General features: G+C 35.8%; 3 pseudogenes; 1 reads left to right on the top strand and 2 right to left on the bottom strand.

The window, feature by feature from the left end:
* Positions 1-957: 957 nt before the first annotated feature.
* On the bottom strand, positions 958-6,921 carry LOC128279315 (major allergen Pru ar 1-like; annotated as a pseudogene).
* A 2,472-nt stretch (positions 6,922-9,393) lies between these two features.
* Positions 9,394-10,226, bottom strand: LOC108467838 (major pollen allergen Bet v 1-F/I-like; annotated as a pseudogene).
* A 1,449-nt stretch (positions 10,227-11,675) lies between these two features.
* LOC108467829 (major pollen allergen Bet v 1-G-like) lies at positions 11,676-12,457 on the top strand (annotated as a pseudogene).
* The last annotated feature ends 1,779 nt before the right edge of the window (positions 12,458-14,236 follow it).

Raw genomic sequence — 14,236 nt, 5'->3', positions numbered from 1 at the left:
GTAAACCTAACCAGATAATAGTCCTTGAAATGTATTCAAGTACCTTCTTATGGATGAAGAGGTGCAGGGTTACATGGAGTTAAACTTGGACAATGGTTTTGAACAGGGGAAAGGTTCCAAGCCTTGGAATGAAAGCTTCCCCTATGATGTAAAGGACGTAATTGCCCAAATCTTTCGAGGGCACATTCCGGAGCCTTGAAATGTTTTGGAATTCAAAGAAATAAACTAAAGGAAGTGGATGGGAGATAGTAGAAGGGAGGGAAACAAAATATTTGCCCCCTACTCCCTCCGGATGGTATTCATTTCAGCAACATACATGACTGGGATGATGCAGAAATTGACAAGGAGGGAGGGAAATGGAATATATGCACTCTGGATACCAAAAAGGGGCATGCAGTTGTCCAAATTATTAGCTAGCTAGAATCAAAGCCAAATTTTTATCAAATATTTATCTTTATTTCTTATCTTGGGTTCTTATGTTTTACTAGTTTCTTTTATCTGGGCTTATTTAAAAAAATACACATAAAAAACCACCAACTTTCAAAATAGTAAATTCCTGATTTAGCTTGTTGATAATTAGCTTCCTATTATTAGTCATGTTCGACTATATTTAATGGTAGAGAAATGACAGGAAGCATAAAACTAGAGTGACATCCCATAAAATGATTTTCAATTGACAGTTGCAATTTGTGTCTTCGATTTGTAATGTAAATATTATACATAGTGTTGTAAGTAATTCTCTTTGTAGATTGTAGCTATAAGTAAAAGTTGAAAACATATGGCTACATCATGATTGCAGTGTTACAATTTTTATTCTTTCTATTCGATTTTAAATACTAATTCAATTACCAAAAAAAAAGACTTGAGATTTCGTTAACACAACGGATGTATGAAAGAAAATTTGTAGAATGTTCGCAAAATATATACCGGCTAAAACCCAATTATTTTTGCAAGTTTATATGTTAATTTTATTTCATTATATATATATAAAAATAATACAACGTACTCAAACTCTTTGAGTATAATAAACATAAAGATGATCAAATCCTGATGACCACCACTCTTATTAATATAACAATGGAAAGACAAATTAATATTTTAGTTGCAAGCATCGGGATTTGCCAAGAGGAAAGCTTCTATGGCCTTGTAAACTACCTCACTCCTTTGAATGAGAGCCTTGATTTCATCTTCGGTGATTACATAATCCCAAACGGTGTAAAATTTGATCGAGCTCTTGCAAACACTTCCTCCGCTTGCAGCAGCCACAAATTGGTTCTCATAGCTGATTTTCTCAAGCTTGTCCCCCAAAAGTCCGCCTTCAATCAAGTCAGAATCAGTATGACAAATTGTTTTCATCATGTCCTCCAATCATGTGCTTCATATATTGGAATGGAAGACCTAAGGAAATAAAATACTTATTATCCGACATACTCATGTCAAACAGATACCAAAAGAAGAAAAGAGCTAAAAGAAAGTGAAAATTAAAGAAGTAACTAACCTTCAACAAAGTTGATCTTTACAATACTTCCGGGCTTACCATCACCTTAGAGCTCAACACTCTTAATTGAATTAGGGGCAGCCTTGGGGTTGTTGGATCTTGAAACAAAACAGTAAGCAAGAAGAGGAAGCTTGTACAACAAGCCTCATGGCTTGTGGAAGAAACAAAGACAGAATTTCAAAGGAAAACAAGAACATAAATGAAACAAAGGAAAAATAGAGCATAAAAATGAATGAAACATGATAATGATTCATTAACTTGAACAATGGCATAATGCCAATACATAAACCAAGCTTTTTGCGTGTCAAAATCAACATAAAGTCAACTAAACTATACCAACTACCACTAATACATTGGAACTTACAAAACTAAACTTGTACACTTGAGTAAAGTCGGTCATCAGCTCCTACATCATGAAATTAGATCAAATGTAAACTAAACTAAGTTTAAAAATGAACTAGAACACATTACATAAACTATGGTTACAAAAGAAACAAAATAAACAGCTTCAGCACAGTGGCTTGGTAGCTTCTGGTCTTGGCCTACTCTGCTTGGTCTGATGACTGGTGTGTGAGCTGCCTAGAGGGCCACATTCTAACACTCCTCCTTGGTCTCCATGCTACTAACACCAAGTTCTTTTCTTAACTTAATGAACCTTAAAGTACTTAAGGCCTTTGTGAAAATATCAGCAACTTGGTCCTCTGAATTGTAATGAACCAGCTCTATCTCTCGAGCTTGTTCCATCTCCCTTACCATATGCAACTTAATGCTGAAATGTTTGGTTCTACCATGGAAGACAGGATTCTTTGCAATTGCAACAGCAGACATGTTATCATAATAGATCTCTGTTGCTTCCTTTTGATATAGGTTTAGATCAGCAAGGATTTTCCTAAGCCAAATGGCTTGATTCACTGCTCCAGCAGCAGCCACATACTCAGCTTCTACTGTAGATTGAGAAACTATATTTTGCTTCTTTGAACTCCAGCAAAACATTATTAAACTAAGTGTAAATGCATAACCTGAAGTGCTTTTTATGTCATCCCTTGAACCAGCCCAATCACTGTCAGTGCAACCTATCAGCTTCAGGTCTTCACTCATGCTGAATTTTAATCCATAGTTCAAGGTGCCTTTGATGTACCTAAGCACTCTCTTTGCTACTTGAAGGTGTTGTTTGTTGCAGCAATACATAAAGCTTGATAGTATACTAACATCAAACATAATGTCTGGTCTGGTTGCTGTCATATACAACAAGCAACCGACAAGACTTCTACAATCAGCTTCACTGACCTGTTCATAGCCTTCTTGACTTGATAGTTTTTCTCTAATAGCCATTAGTGTGCTTGTTGGCTTGCAGTTTTCCATAGAGAATTTGCTCGAATTTTTGCAAAGAAATGTCTTCTACCCCAAGAAGATTCCACAATGAGTTTGCTCACCTCCATTCCAAGAAAGTAGGTCATCTGTCCCAAGTCAGACATTTCAAACTTGTCTTTCATTTTGGCCTTAAAATCAACCAATATACTTTGGTCACCTCTTGTCACCAAAAGATCATCTACATAGAAGGACACAATAAGGTGTGTTTCATCTTGTTTCTTCTTGACATACAAGGTTGGCTCACTGATGCTTCTCTTGAATCCCAAATTGACTAGATAGCTATCAATTCTTGTATACCGTGCTCTAGGGCTTGTTTTAGGCCATACAAGGCCTTTTTGAGCCTGTATACCATATTCTCTTTGCCTATCACAACAAAACCTTGAGGTTGGTCAATATAAATCTCTTCTTCAAGAAAGCCATTGAGAAATGCAGACTTTACATCCAAGTGATGAATGATCCATTACCTTTGTGCAACCAAAGTAACTAGCAATCTGATTGTGTCTAGCCTAGCTACTGGTGCAAAAGTCTCCATGTAGTCTAGGCCATATCTTTGACTGAACCCCTTGACAACAAGCCTAGCTTTTAACTTGTTCAAGCTGCCATCAGCATTTTGTTTGGCTCGATAGACCCATTTTACTCCAATAACCTTCCTCTTGGCTGGTCTAGGAACCAGTTCCCATGCCTGGTTCTTCTCAATCATGGCTATTTCAACAGACATTGCTAGTTTCTAGCCTTCATGAGCTTCAACATCTTCAAAGTAGCTTGGTTCTTCTTGTGCAATATGAGCCCTCTCATAAATGTCAGCCAATGTTCTTGTACCCCTGACTGGTTCATCATCAATAGCCATGTCACGATCATTTTGGTCAGATTCAAACTGATCTACTATGAGTTCTTCAGAAATGGCCTCAGGTTCTTTTCTTTTCCAATTCCAGTAAGCCTTCTCATCAAATACCACATCCCTGCTCACTTAAACTTTGTTGGTTAAGGGATCCAAGATCCTGTAACCCTTTTTGATTGAGCTGTAGCCTACCAGAATACCAGGTTTGGCTCTTTTTAACAGCTTGTCTCTCTTCACAGCTGGTACATGGTAGTAATCTAGGCAACCAAAGACTTTCAGGTGAGCTAATGAAGGTTTGGATCCAAACCAGGCTTCAAATGGAGTCTTGTGCTCAAGTGCTTTGATTGGTAGCCTATTCTGAATGTAAGCAGTAGTGTAAACTGCTTCAGCCCACATTGTCTTGGGCAGATTCTTCTGAAATAGGAGACACCTAGCCATATCCATAAGGCTTTTATTTTTTCTTTCACTCACCCCATTTTGCTGAGGTGTATAAACATTGGTTAGCTGGTGTTTGATGCCAGCATCATTGCACAAAGCTTGAAACTGAGCTGAGGTGTACTCAGCTCCATTATCTGACCTAATGGTCTTTATCTTGCAGCCTATTTCTGTTTCCACTACAGCTTTGAACTTCACAAACACTTGAGCTACCTCAGACTGGTGCTTCAAAAAATAAATACAGCAATATCTGGTACAATCATCAATAAAGAGAATAAAATACCTGTTGCCACTAAGTGATTCAGTCCTCATGGGGCCACAAACATCACTGTGTACCAGTTCCAGCTTGCTTGATGCTCTCCAGGTGGTGTTTGCAGGAAATGGAAGCCTGGCTTGCTTTCCCATCTAACAAACCTCACAAACATCTTCATTCTGAACTGTATTGGTGAAGTTTTCAACCATTTCTTTGCTAACCATCCGAACCACGGATTTGAAGTTGGCATGACCAAGTCTTTGATGCCAAAGCTTGGCGTCTTCTATTGAAGTAACATGGGCTAAGTGTGAGTCACCTGACCAGTTGACTTCCAAGCATTTGTCACTCATGGTGACTGTCATGAGGCTTGATCCATTTGGATCAGTGATTTGGCACTCCTGGCCCTTGAACATAACCGAGTAGCCCCTTTTGAGAAATTATGCAATGCTGAGAAGGTTCCTGTCAATCTCAGGTACTAACAGTACATTTGTTATGACTTTGTCTCCTGTGGAGGTGCATATTAGCACATCTCCCTTGCCTTCAGCCTTAATGAGCTGACCATTTCCAATTTTTATCTTGGTTTTGCAAGATCTATCCAAGGTTTTGAAGATGCTAACATCTGGTGACATGTGGTTAGTGCAACCACTGTCTAGCAACCATCCTTTTGAGCCTTTGCCTTGACTAGCTAAACATGACATAGCAAAGACCTACTCTTCATGGTCACTACTGTCTTTAGCCACTCGAGCTTCTTCACTCTTGTGTTGTGGTTGGTTTTGACCAGGTCTGCCTTTTTCTTTGCAGACCCTTTCAACATGGCCCTTTTTCTTGCAGTGTTGACACACAGCATCTGGCCTGAACCAGCATCTGGTCTCTAGATGACCAAGCTTTTTACAAAATCTGCAGAGTCGATCTCCTCCTCTTGCAGCATCAGGCTTAGGCCTGATTCTCTAGTTCTTCTTTCCTTTGTAGGCTGAGGTGCTTGAGGTTGCTTTGGCCTTTGCTTGAAAAGCACCCTCCTAGTGCTCTTCCATTCTACTGGCTCTCCTTTGCTCCTGGGCATAGAGGGCATTAATGAGCTCAGTTAGAGAGATGGTTGACAGGTCTCTCGAATCCTTCAAGGGTGAGATCTTTGCCTCATATCTTTTAGGCAGTGTTGAGAGCACCTTCTCAACAATTTTTGCCTCACTGAACTGTTCTCCTAGCAATCTTATGCTGTTGACCATAGCCATTATCCTGTCTGAGTATTACTTCACTGTCTTTTCTTCCTACATCTTGAGATTTTCAAAGTCTCTTCTCAAGTTTAGCAACTGCTACTGCCTTGTTCTTTCAGTGCCTTGGAACTCCTCCTTGAGCTTGTCCCAGGCCTACTTGGGAGTCTCACAAGTCAAAATCCTGGTGAAGATAACATCAGAAACACAGTTCTGAATACATGACATGGCCTTGTGCCTTTTGGTCCTTTCGTCTGCATGCTGTCTGATTTGAGCCATAGTGGGATTGGCTCTAAGTGGAGCAGGCTCAGCATCAGTGTTCACCACTTCCCACAGATCGAAGGCCTGTTGGTAAGTTCTCATTTTGACAATCCAAATGTGGAATCCCTCACTATTAAAAACTGCAAGTGTTGTAGGAGAAAAACCTGATGAAGCCATCTTGTTCGATGTTTAATTACAACAGGTCTTCTAAGAATGTGGCTCTAGATACCAATTGTTAGATCTTGAAACAAACAGCAAGCAAGAACAAGAAGCTTGTGCAGCAAGCCTCGTGGCTTGTGGAAGAAAACAAGAACATAAATGAAACAAAGGAAAAATGGAGCATAAAAATGAATGAAAACTGATAATGATTCATTAACTTGAACAATGGCATAATGCCAATACATAAACCAAGCTTTTTTCTTCTCAAAATCAGCATAAAGACAACTAAACTATACCAACTACCACTAATACATTGGAACTTACAAAACTAAACTTGTACACTTGAGTAAAGTTGGTCATTAGTTCCTACATCATGAAATTAGATCAAATGTAAACTAAACTAAGTTTAAAAATGAACTAGAACACATTACATAAACTATGGTTACAACAGAAACAAAATAAATGACTTTTCAAAGACAAAGTGGCTCGACAGCTTCGGTCTTGGCCTCGCTCGCTTGGTCGATGATGACTGTGCGTGAGATGCATGGAGGGTCACATTCTAACAGGGTAAACCTTGGCACCTTCAAGAACAAAGGCCTTGAAAAGCCTAGTTGGGGTAACTGGGGAGGTTACCTCGAACTCATAAGTGACAACACCTATTGTTCTAAAGCTATTTGGAGTTTTGTAGTCTTGTCTAAAGCTATTTTATATAACTAATATTTATAAATATATAAAGTATTTAATTAATTATGAAAAAATATTTAAAAGGATTAAAATGAAATAAAACTAAAGTTTTAGGGGTAATAAAAAAAATAAAAGATTTTAGGCCTAATTGGAACGCGCCCAAGATTACAAGGGACTCACTGGGCAATTTGCCCTAATCCCAAAACGGCGTCATTCTTCAGAATGAATTTTAATGGCCATCAGGGCTAAATTGAAATAAAATATAAAGGTTAGGGCCAATTTAAAATAAAAAAATGAATTTAAAAAAAAAACTAAAGATGCAGGAGGATCAATTGGGCAATTAGCCCCTTTAAAAAAATGTGCGGATCCTACCCGGATCTCGAGTCAACGCGCGGATCCTGGATCTATACGGTGTCGTTTTGGTACTTATCATATTAAGTAAAACGACACCGTTTTGATTACACTATTTAAGCCAGTTTTATAGCCTGAAATTCATTTCAGAAGCCCCATTAAAAAAATTTGAAATTCTCTGAAATGAGAGAAAAGAGGGTAGCCCGGGCTCCGGTCTCCGACTATGGGCAAGACTCAGATACGCCACCACACGCCACCGTCGCCGCGCTGGTCCGAGGTTAAAACCTTCATCCTTTCAAGCGAAGCACAGGTAACCTCTCCTTCCTTTTAAACCTCAACAATATTTTTGCAAAAATAATTCGTATGCGCCTCGAAAAATAAAGAACAAGGTACAAGATTAAATCACCTTTGAGAAACTGCTTGTATCTCTCTGAATATTTCCGTATATCTTTTTTTATTTCTTTTTCAAAAAAAAAACCCTTTTACATTATTTCCCTTCGGGCTTTTATAGCCTTATACAATATTTTTACAGATTTCAATTTTATTTTCTTCCCATATTTGTTTCGTCTTTGTTGTTTCTTTCCCTTTTTGCAGGTAACAGCGAGGAATCCGGCAGTAAATGCGTCGATTACGGCACGAGATGGAGCTGGAGTCACGGCGCTGATGGAGGGCTACTGGAACGGCACGAGACGAAGAGGCACGACGATTGGGCATTTGGATCTGGTTTGGGTTTTTGGGGCTGTTGGGTTTTAGGTGTTTGGGCTAAAGGTGTAACCGGGTATAGGTTTCCAGGCTTTTAGGGCCAGTTGGGCTACACTGAGTTGGGTCAAGAGTGTAACGGGCTAGTGGGTTTAGGTATAACTAGGTGTAGGCTTATTGGGTTAAAGATGTAACCAGGTTTTGGGCTTTGTACATGGACTGTATAAAACTGTTATTTTATTTTTTATTTGTTTTTTATTTATTCATGGGCCCAGGTAAATTTGAGTTATTACAATATATATGTAATTAACACATAAAAGTATGTCGTTTTAGTGTATTATTAGGTAGTGTTCTGTAGAAAAAAGCCATACGAATGAGGGTTGATAATTAATTAGCTATGGACATCTAAAATTAATTAGAATTATGGATAATGGACAGACTTGACCCGGCTTGGAAATCAAATCAGTGAAGCAGTCAAGCCTGCTGCTCAATTTTGAAGCTAAATTGTCCTATTAAGGGAGACCCCAAATTCAGTTAACCAGAAGCCCAACTATCCATGGAATAATTAAATAAAGGGTCCCTAGACTTTATAATAATTATGGATTATGGAACGATGCATGCCATAATGGTGTAGGCGTCAATCTCTTCTTGGGCTTTGTTGATAGGATGGAAATCCTTAGTAAACCTAACCAGATGGTAGCCCTTGAAACTGCCACGGAACGAAAAGTATTCAAGTACCTTCTTATGGATGAAGAGGTGCAGGGTTACAAGGAGTCAGACTTGGACAATGGTTTTGAAACAGGGGGAAGGTTCCAAGCCTTGGAATGAAAGCTTCCCATATGATGTAAAGGACGTAATTGCCCAAATCTTCCGAGGGGACATTCCAGAGCCCTGGAATTTTTTGGAATTCAAAGAAATAATCTAAAGGAAGTGGATGGGAGATAGTAGAAGGGAGGGAAACGAAATATTTGCCCCTGCTCCTTCCGGATGGTATTCATTCCGGCAACATACATGACTGGGATGATGTTGAAATTGACGAGGAGGGAGGGAAATGGAATATATGCACTTTGGATACCAAAGATGGGCATGCAGTTGTCCAAATTATTAGTTAGCTACAATCAAAGCCAAATTTTTATCAAATATTTATCTTTATTTCTTATCTTGGGTTCTTATGCTTTACTAGTTTCTTTTATCTTAGCTTATTTAAAAAATACATATAAAGAACCGCCAACTTTCAAAATAATAAATTCCTGTGTTGATAATTAGCTTCCTATTATTAGTCATGTACGACTATATTTAATGGGCGAGAAATGAAAGGAAGCATAAAACAAGAGTGAAATCCCCATAAAATGATTTTCAATTGACAGTTGCAGTTGTGTGACTTCCATTTGTAATGTAAATATTATACATAGTATCGTAAGTAAGTTTCTTTGTAGATTGTAGCTATAAGTAAAAGTGAAAACATATGGCTACATCATGATTGCAGTGTTGCAATTTTTATTCTTTCTATTCGATTTTAAATACTAATTCAATTACCAAAAATAAAAAATGTTAACCTCGAGATTTCGTTGACACAACGGATGTATGAAAGAAAATTTGTAGAATGTTTGTAAAATATATACCGGCTAAAACCCAGTTATTTTTGCAAGTTTATATGTTGATTTTATTTCATTATATATATATAAAAATAATACAACGTACTCAAACTCTTTGAGTATAATAAACATAAAGATGATCAAATCCTGACGACCACCACTCTTATTAATATAACAATGGAAAGACAAATTAATATTTTAGTTGCAAGCATCGGGATTTGCCAAGAGGAAAGCTTCAATGGCCTTGTAAACTACCTCACTCCTTTGAATGAGAGCCTTGATTTCATCTTCGGTGATTACATAATCGCCAATGGTGTAAAATTTGATCGAGCTCTTGCAAACACTTCCTCCGCTTGCAGTAGCCACAAATTGGTTCTCATAGCTGATTTTCACAAGCTTGTCCCCCAAAGGTCCGCCTTCAATCAAGCTGTAACTGTATGACAAATTGTTTTCATCATGTCCTCCAATCATGTGCTTCATATATTGGAATGGAAGACCTAAGGAAATAAAATACTTATTATCTGACATATTCATGTCAAACAGATACCAAAAGAAGAAAAGAGCTAAAAGAAAGTGAAAATTAAAGAAGTAACTAACCTTCAACAAAGTTGATCTTTACAATACTTCCGGGCTTACCATCACCTTCGAGCTCAACACTTAATTGCATGAGGGGCAGCCTTGGGGTAAACCTTGGCACCTTCAAGAACAAAGGCCTTGAAAAGCCTGGTTGGGGCGACTGGGGAGGTTACCTCAAACTCATAAGTGACAACTCCCATTGTTCTAAAGCTATTTGGAATTTTGTAGTCTTGTCTTTGAGCTGAAAGAAAAGAAGAAGAAATGAATGGATGAGTGAGTGAATGAGCGAGTGTTTCGATGTGTGGGAAGCTAGAAAACTATGATAGTATTTATAGACTGAAATTGAAACTTAAGAACTTGATTATTTTCAATTTTTAATTGGATTTATATCCAATAATGTTATTAATTTTTATTAGTCAAAAAAAGCATCCCAGATATGTCTAAGTAATTGCCAATTGATGACTTCATATATAGAGAGAGAGAGGAAAATGCTTATATAAATATTAGTCTGTTATAGGAATAGATGAAAAGAAGTTGAGGTCAAAAAAATCAACTGATCCAAAATGCTCAACATGAAGCACCGACTAGTCCTATGATTCTATGCATATTTAATATTAATAATTTAATTCATTTAAAATAATATTGAGAAATAATGTTTCAAGTAAAAGGATCGAGTAAAAGGATCGACTAGTCCTAATTCGATTTGAATTTTTTTTTTGAATAGGATCGAGTAAAAGGAGATTCGAGTTGAATCGAATTGAGTATAATTGTTCGTGTTAAATTAAAAAAATTAAACATGTCAAATTAAAATCTTATTACAAGATAATTAATTCCATGTTGGAGCACATAAATTTGAAACCAGATACTTTAGTATGATAAACTTCAATCATTTAATTAACTTATAATTTAGGTCCTAATATAATTATTTTAGAAAATGTTTAAATTTTTAACTTTCTTTCTATATTCTCTAGAATTTTTTAAATTATTATAATTTTTTAAAAAATATAAATTTTAGAACTTTTATAAATATTTTGAATTTATTTTTGTAATTTTGTTAAGAGAGAGACTAATTTGCTCATTTTCAAAATTGACAGGGACCAAATGGGTATTTACACCATTATGTTATTCGAGTTATTCGAATTGTAAAATTCAACTTGATTCGAACTCGAATTACTTACTTGAGTTGACTCGAATAACTCGATTCGATTAACTCAAAATACGATTTTCTTTTTGATTTTTTCGAATAAAATCGAGTTTTGCTCACTCCTACTTTAAGTCCCTAATTCTAAGCATCCGAATTTTACATATTAATTACCAAAAGGAGTTGACATGGAAAATTTCATTTATTTCTTTTCTACAAGTTTTCTCGTCATTCTGACAAAGGATTAATTCATCAGCAAAATGAACAAAAGTGCAAATTTAATTTCAGGTTAATTCGATTCCACCAAAATTTCTATTTATCGATTAAAATTTAATTTTAAAATATATAATTACTAATAAAATATTTTTAAATATATTTAAAATTAAATGAATATCTAATATATGTTATCTTTATATATTTCTTTTTAAAAAATACATTTTGAAGAGATATAAAGCAAATAAATAGGAGATCACAAACCGATAAAATATTTAGTCACCAATTTGCAATTTAATAAGTTCGTCATTTCATTTGACTAGTACCAATTCAATGAATATTAATAACAATGTTGGATATAAATCTAATTAAAAGATGAGAATAAATATTAGTCTATAAATAGCATCTTGGTTCTCAATCATCTCACACCTCAAACTCTCACTCAATCATCCATTTATTCTTTTCTTTCAACTCAAAGTCCCAAGAATCATGGGTGTTGTCTCTTATAACTATGAGTCTACCTCCTAGTCGCTCCCGCCAGCTTTTCAAGGGCTTCGTTCTTGAAGTCGACAAGGTCCGCCCATAGCTGCCCCTCATGCAATCAAGAGTATTGAGGTTGAAGCTAATCCCGCCCTCGAAGTATCGTAAAGATCAACTTTGTTGAAGGTTAGTTCTTTCATTTTTTTTTCACTTTCTATGGTCTCTTTGCAATGCGGTCAACACGAGTATGTCGGATAACAAGTATTTTATTTGTTTAGGCTTTCCATTCCAATATATGAAGCACCAGATTGGAGGACATGATGAAAACAAATTTTTGTACGATTCTGCTTTGATTGAAGGTGGGCCTTTGGGGACAAGCTTGAGAAAATCAACTACGAGAATAAGTTTGAGGCATTGTAGGTGGAGGAACTGCTTGCAAGAGCTCGATGAAATTTTACATCATTGGTGACTATGTAATCACTGAAGATGAAATCAAGGCTCTCATTAAAGGGAGTGAGGGAGCTTACAAAGCCATTGAAGCTTACCTCTTAGCTAATCCCGATGCTTGCAACTAAGATATAGGTTGCTTTGAATTTTCATGCTTCCCTTAAAGACGGGTCAGATTTTAATGTTGTGCTTTTGATATTTTCTTTTTCATCTTAAAACTTAAACTGTCATCTGATTGTTTCAATAAAGAGTGGTGGTGGTCATTGAGCTTTGATCTTCTTAAGTCATTTTCATTACAGTCAAAGAATTTGAGTTGTATTGTAACACCCTCACCCGACCCAATCACCGATCCAAAAGTGCATCACAATGTAACCGTATTAATGTTTATACTATGATCTTACTATTTCGAAATCAAACTTTATTACCTATTAATAAATTAACTTACATCAAATACATAAATTTCTTAATAAAGTTCGTTGTCTCTACTCCACTCTTAAGAAACTACATAATTACAATATATTCACCCCCATGGCAGAGTTCCTAAGGGTGCTCCCTTCCTATGCCCTTGACTCTACTTAAATGAATCTTCGATTCCAAATGATCTGGCTTGGTCCCTCCTCGAGTCCGTTATTCTGTATATCCTGCAATCACAAAACAACCATTGTAAGTTCAGATGAACTTAGTTTCATCATTACACGAAACGTACCCCACCTTGTCGAGATTCAATTAAATAATAATAATACAACAATTCCCTGCTCATTTGTGATGTTTCTCTTAAATCACTGTAGTGGAATTTTCCTATTCCCGACACTATCAACTGGCAGATAGATCGTTGAGCGATTTCCTTCCAGCCATTCTCTCTATAACAGCCTGTTTTTAGTGAAATTGGAATAGTAGTTTTGGGACCACAAATCTAAGGTCAAAAATTTATTTTATTATTATTTTATTTCCTACAGTATGATAGTATTACCATATAAAAATTTCGTTAAGAAATTTTACCATTTACATGCTCAATTTGATAAAAATGACTAAATCGCATAAAATGCAAAAGTTTAGTTTTAGTAGCTAAAGGTATTAAATAGTTATAGAACCTTAAAGTAAAAGTCCTTATATGGTAATTATACCACTATTGGAGTTAGTGGAATGCGATGGCTTGGTATAAGTGAAATTATGAATATTTTTAAGGTTAAATTAGTAAATAGGTTATTAACGCTAAATTAAATAAAACCAAAAATTTTCTCATCTTCTCCAATGTGTTCTTCACCGAAAATTGAAGTAGAAAACAAGCTATTTAGGGTTCTTCCATTTGGTTGCATAAAATCTTAGCATGTAAGTGAATTTTCATCTCGTTTTTAATTATTTTTATGCTTTTGGGATCGTTGTAGCTTAATCTAGCTAGTTCGATGACTTATTTGTAAAACCGTTTAAGGATTTGAGTTTTTCCATGAATTAATATTGGTTTCTTTTGTTGTTTGATGGTATAAAATGGATAGTTGTTGATAGATAAACAACTTTTGTTAAGTGATTTTTGGTAAAAATATCAAATAGGGATTAAATTGAAAAATAGGAATTATACATGGTAAATTTGTGAAAAAAATGAAATACAGGGTTTTCTAAGGATCTATATGAAATTCGGCTATAGTGGGTTAAGCATGAATTGTATAAATTTTCATTTTATGAGCTAGGGACTAAATTGTAAAGAATTTAAAAGTACATGGGCAAAATTATAATTTTGCCAAAAATATGTTTTGGATTAAATTAAATGAATTATATGATAAATTGAATTAAATTTATCTGTATAGATCCAATTAGACCCCGTACGGAGTTAGATTGGGGCAAAGAGAAAGTCTCGGATTAATCTCCTATGTATATACGTATACTCATCAAGGTAAGTTTGTGAAGTTAAATTGTGTTTATATGTTTTTAATTGTAATATATAGATGTTATGATTTGTCATATATAATTATCGAGAGCATATCCAATGAAATACGACGATTTTGAGCCCCGTTTGAGCCTTAGGAATCCGT

Source organism: Gossypium arboreum, chromosome 10 (assembly GCF_025698485.1).
Source record: "Gossypium arboreum isolate Shixiya-1 chromosome 10, ASM2569848v2, whole genome shotgun sequence".
Taxonomy (NCBI): domain Eukaryota; kingdom Viridiplantae; phylum Streptophyta; class Magnoliopsida; order Malvales; family Malvaceae; genus Gossypium; species Gossypium arboreum.
Note: the sequence above shows the minus strand (reverse complement) of the source record. Positions and strands in the feature narration are given on the sequence as shown.